The sequence below is a fragment of the Athene cunicularia genome (genome assembly GCF_003259725.1).
Source record: "Athene cunicularia isolate RWA chromosome 10 unlocalized genomic scaffold, athCun1 chr10_part1, whole genome shotgun sequence".
In the NCBI taxonomy this organism is placed as follows: domain Eukaryota; kingdom Metazoa; phylum Chordata; class Aves; order Strigiformes; family Strigidae; genus Athene; species Athene cunicularia.
Genome location: NW_020799112.1, coordinates 3,065,192 through 3,071,359, shown reverse-complemented (window position 1 = coordinate 3,071,359; position 6,168 = coordinate 3,065,192). Strand labels below are relative to the sequence as shown.

Below are 6,168 nucleotides of genomic sequence, written 5' to 3'. Positions count from 1 at the left end.
CCCCCCCACCCCCTGGGGCAGAACGTAGAGATATCAGGAACAAAGCTGAGCCGAAGGGAGGGGTGAGGGGGGGGTGTTTTTAAGATATGGTAACGCTTCTCACTGTCCCATTCTGTTGTTAAGTGTCATTGTTAGCATTTTGAATTAAAATGATGTCCTTTTTCTTCCCCTAACAAGCCTGCCTTTTGCCGATGTCCATAATGGCTGAGCTACCCCTCCCTGTCCTTACATTTCTTTTGATTCATTCTCTCCTTCCCAGCTGGGCAAGGAAGGGGTGAGTGAACTGCTGCGAGGCCCTCAGTTCCCCTCTGGGCTCAAACCACATCAGATAAAGCTTTCCTGATCAGCTAAAGTTTTTCTTTTCAGCTTTCCGTCTTTCAAACTCTAGTTTCTCAGTTTCAGCTTCAAAGGCCCTACGGGGTATCTCTGCTATACCTTTGTCTGACACTTTTCAGCACTTCACTACTCCGTATCTCCTTCTCCACTCCCCTCCAAAACAAATACACACCGGTATTTGACATTTCTACTTTGTTCTCATCAGTAACAACTTAACTGGAACACTGCCTTAAAAAATCCTTTAGGAGAAGAAAACCAGCAATTTCATTAAACTTTGTAACAAAGAAATATTTTAAAGGCTTATAAAATTCAAGTAAGCCACACTGCTTTGTCTATACTAGCCAAATTCAATTCTGTAACACTACACATAATCTCAAATTCAAATGCTTTTGCAGCTAAAGCAAAAGGCTGCTTTGGCATTTGGCATTACCTGTTTTAAGTATCACTGATTGCAAGAGGCAATGCACCAGCAGACTGTGTTTTTTTTCCCAAACTAGAAATGTTAATAATACAGCCATTCTTTTACACCTCTTTAGTCATCAGGGTTGTAACTTGACCTGGCGCCCCACTGTTTTCAGATTCCTTGCCCTGCACAAGAACAATAATGATTACTCCATGCTACAAAGTTTTGCCAGGTAAAGAGATATTTCAAATTAAATGTACTAAAAAGATAACACATTTAGCTTCGCAAGTTGTTTTTGCTTCTATTTTTAAGCATGAGACCAGATGCAAAAAAATCCCATATAAATACTTGAAACTCACCTTGTAAAGAATCTTAACAATACTACTATGTTACTTAAAAGCAAATTGAAGCCTTACCAAAATCATGGCCTGGCCCACATTTGCTACCTAAAAATTCATATCCAACTATTCTAAGAAAAAATCACTCAGAAAAGGCACAACACTGAGTCTTAAATACTATTTTTTAAATGAAAAATTAATTTCATTAATGCATGAGATTCCAAGCCATTACACAATCCTGCAATTACACCCCACTACCATAGCAGCTGAAGTACAAAACATTCAACTTTCACATCCACAAGGGACTGTCCTCCAAGACAAAAAGGCTTCAGTCAAGTAATCCCCAACAGGTAGCCTTTGGGATCACCTGTCAATTATAGTCTTTGATCACCAAAAAACTCAAGAAGTTTCTTCATTACCCCATCTTTTAAAGTCCAGATCAGAAACAACTCTCAAGCTCCCAGTAAAACAGAAAAATTACTTGGCTAATTCCTACATATAAGGGGAAGCGAACTCTACTTTTCTACTTTTTCTTTCTGCTGCCAAATTTCAATGAATATCCCCTTTGCTGCATTTTCTTTCTTCTTTTCTACCAGAAACCCAAAACACACTACATACACACTGATAGCTACAGCTCATTTTAAAAGATAGCACAGATAGTTCCTCTAAGATAATACTACATAATTTCTAATACTATGTTTTCTGTACTGTGGTGAGCATGTATATGTTGCAAAGTGAGCACAGAACTGTAGAAAGCATTCTGGCTGGACAGAACTGAAGCCTTGAGACTTCTCTAAACAATCATACCAAAGAATGTTTTATAGTAGCTTAGTCAAATGAACTGTAAAATTAATGATTTCAATTCAGTTAAATAATTGCAAGAGCAACTTAAAAAGTTATTCACAGTTACTGAGTTGAAAGTATCGCAGAAACAGAGTTAATTCCTTTTCTCAAGGAGGAGGACACAGAGGTTAAGGAAAAAACCCTCAAAGCAAGCACAGGACATTAGGTACCGTTTTAGCAGAGCAGGCTGTCAGAGCACATATATTCTTTGAAAATATAAAATCGAGATAGTCCCTATTTTGAAGCAAGACTACAAGCATCTCCAAATATTTTATCCTTCTATCCTATACTGTAAACACATTTCCCTAGCATTTTTGTCTTCAACTCGTTTCTTCAAACCACTTCCAACTGAATTATGTGTACCACCTGATGAAGCCTTAAATTAAAGAGTTCACAAAACCACATTTGACAGTAGTCTTTACATATTTGTTCCAGGTAGATTTATTTCTTTCACTTTCAAATCTATGCAGACTTGTACTGTAACAAAAGGTTTTTATGAAAAACATGCTATTCTCAAATACTTTATGATCATCTTTTATTTGTAAATGGTCATATTCAACATTTAATCTTAATCAAAAATTATTTTCTCATTATCAACTATATATTTTTTAAAGACTACAGCTTAATTTTTTCCTGTCATACCAGTCATTATAATCTTTCCCCACAGAAAACCTCAACAAACCACATCCTAAAGCTTGACAGATTGATCAATGTTGGGATTTCCACTCCACCAGAAGTATTTCTGAGTATATGTACTAAAAGTTTTGTTATTTTATTTCCAAGATGCACTGTCCTTCACATCACAATTACTTCCTATGCAATACCTTTCCTTAAAAAGATTAATTTTCATTTAGATGATGCTAAAGTCACTCGTTGACCAAACAGATCTTGTGCAAACTTAAGGCAAAATAAAGGTCAACTGAAGCACTGCTCTTCCTTTGTTATTTATCATATATACTCCAAAACTAATTCACGGCAACAAAACACTAGTAAAGACATTAATCTGTTATGTTCTCCACACTTCTCTGATCTTTCTATTAAGTGCAAGTTATAACTTCCTATCAATGCATTTCTTTGTAAAGTACCTTTGAGCTTAAGGACTCTTTGCTGAATTATCCAAAATCCAAATGTTTCATGCAACATCTTATGTTACTCTTGATGACCGTTACTCACGTTTTTCTGCAGTACTGTTTTTAATGCAATACATGTGTATACAGTTGGATGTACCTGATGTTTGACAACCCTGCTAATAAAACTCAGCTAAACTGTCAAAGTACCACACCAAAAAACTTTGAAAGGTGCATACAGCCCATGCAGCTTTCTATATGATAAACTAGCCCATTTTCTTAAAAAAAAAATCCTGTAGTAATTAACATGTAGGAATACAGTTAATGTAAGAATTTAACAGGATGTGAAAAAAGTTCAAGCAAGACTATACCAAAACAAGATTACTTTTTTTATAGTGCCAAATAAAAAATTCAGTAGGTAGCACAAGACTTTTCAAAAAGAGATGAACTTGTACAATCACTGGCAAATTGAGTGGAGTTTGGATTATTAAAGTCAGCAGTCATAGATAATGAATGAGTGGGTGGGTATGGCTATGACCTGTCAGCAAGCCACATCTGACTTTTATTGAAGGCTTAAAAGAAGTTTTTTAAACAGTTATATCCTAGACTACAGAGTCTAACAAAAACAACTCTTTTTCCTTCGGCAGCAGAAGTGATAATTTTCTAAACATCTCACATTCGTAACACAGCTACCAAAGCACTGCGAACATTCATGTCCTCACACAAATATGAGACCCATGGCAGGGGTGAGGTGTCAGGGAAATTATAATTCATTTTGATCACCTACCGCTGCGTAAATTTCGATAGCAAACAACACAGAAGCAACTTGCTATTACTACAGATGACCATGAAGATCATAGAATCATAGAATGATTTGGGTTGGAAGGCATCTAGTTCCAACCTTCCTGCCATGGGCAGGCACACCTTCCCCCAGATCAGGCTGTGAAAAATGATAATATGTAAGATTTAGATATACTACCTTAGAGACACATTACATTTATAAAAGCAATTAAGGGAGGTTTCATAGTTACTTGACCAATTATAGGCAGTTTTCTATCATCAAGTCTCAGTGGAAATCTGCATGTTCTAATTATCAAAATTGGAACTACATATGAATGACATGCGAAACACTTTTGTAACAGCACAGAAACAATTACACTGTCAACTAGATGGGCACCAAATGTTAACGCACACAATCAGCTCAGGCAACAAGTGAAACATGCTAGATCAAGAGTTGGAATTCTTCCTCTTACGCCATTTAAAAATGAAGATGTACTACTTCTGTTCTTTCCTATTTTTAGCCTATACCTTCCTAAAGCGAGGAAAACCACCCACTTTTGTAATTCTCACTTTTGGAAAGCATGCCTCACTCCACATGCAGCTTGTGTGCCAGCACAAGCAACCCAGGTACCTATCCACCAAAAAGCTATCACCACAAGTTGACTTTTTAGGCTGGAGATAGTTTACAGAATACAAGACTGGTGACATTTTAATTTGACATAATTAAGACAAGTTTGTCTCGAAAAAAGTTATCAAAAATTGTAAAGTGCTAGGTTCACAATTACACAAAATTATTTTGTACCCACCACTGTTTAAGCTGAATAACTGCAAACTTCAACATGCAATTAAATTACTAAATGAGCAAATAACAAACAATACCTTTCAAATACATAAAACATGAAAACTATCACTAAGCTTTAGGAGTGGAGAGAAATTGCATACAGAACTTATGTTCATTTATTCAAAACAGAGCCTAATTTGTATCAGCAACTAGAGAAAAATCTACTACAAAATGCCTTCAAGAATGCAACTCACAACTACACGTCCAGTCAAAAACTTTAAGTATGACGTAGCAGCTATTAAATAGCTTTTTTAATATTTGCAACTAGGCATGTAACAAAAAGCCACACCCAGCTAAGTAGATTCCAAACAAACGGCTGTACTAAAAAGGTTGATGTAACTACCTTAAACTTCAAAGATAAAGAATGGAGCCTATACACCTCAGTCAAAATTAGACTTCTAATATGCACTAAAATCAAATACGCCTCACATTTACTGCTCATCCCTCTGAACAGCTGTATACACAAGTCCTGGTGAGCCTGCACAGATATGCATTTTCCCTGACCATGATTCATTTTTAGGCACCTATGAAAGGCATTCCTTTATAAAAATTTCGACAAGAACGTTTATCCTATAACACTTGTTAGATTTCATATGACTTTCAATATTAAATGATGTAGCTATATATAGCCACATTTTAATGTTCTAATATCTCATTACCCGCTATTACTTTTTCAAAGCTGAAATCTTTGAACAGCTGGGACAACAGATCTTCTGTTCCTGGAGCTGGGATTAGATGTTGAGAAATGAAGTAGCTAAAAGCAGAAAAGTAATTCTTAAAAGTCTACAGAATATTCTTTAATTTGATTTCATTTAGAGTTACGTCGTTCTGACAAGCGAATTATTACAGTGACCAATGCCAAGCTACAGCCTGTATGCCCATCCTGAGAAAGGTCGTTTAGAACAACTTACTGTTCCACCAACCCGGATAAGCTTTTGTCTGTCAGCACGACTGTAGTTGTGGGAGGTTTAAGAGACACATAAATACTACGATGCAACTGTGGTTGCTGCAAGGAGGGAAACATAAGATTTGCTTTTGGACTGTTAAGTTTTACATATATCCTAACTTTGCGTTAATAATAGGAGGAAGAAAACGGTGCTCTATACTTACCACTAAGTATTAGGGACAGACGTCCTTAAAGTAGGCAGCCTAAAACTAGACTGCCGTAACAACTCTACAAAAACTAAACCATCAGAGACCTGAAAATCTCAAAAATGCAACTCAAGCTGTAAGCAATTACACAAGCGTCTCTGCCTCAAGATCTCTAATGCTCGTTAAACCTTTGCTGTCAGGCTGAGGCAACAGATTCAGCTTCATCCACCTCCGGACTCTGGGGGGGTGGACTGGAAGGATAGAGACTGCGCCCACCGCTAAAACACGGGGCCCCGCGAAGGAGCACAAGACGTCCGTTAAATAGAAACCGTTTAAATACGAACTGAACCGGCGAGGCGGCGCGGGGGTGCTCCCCGCTACTGTCGTACGTGAGCGAGGACCGATAACGGCGAGGCGGGCCGGGCCGGGCCCGCAGCGCCCTCAGGGCCGGGCCCCGCACCACAGCCG

The 6,168-nt window shown here is 37.6% G+C and overlaps 1 protein-coding gene across 1 annotated transcript in view; it reads right to left on the bottom strand.

Moving 5' to 3' along the window:
* TSPAN3 (tetraspanin 3) overlaps positions 1–6,168 on the bottom strand; it is a 25,453-nt gene that overhangs the window by 18,969 nt on the left and 316 nt on the right. The window lies entirely within an intron of this gene.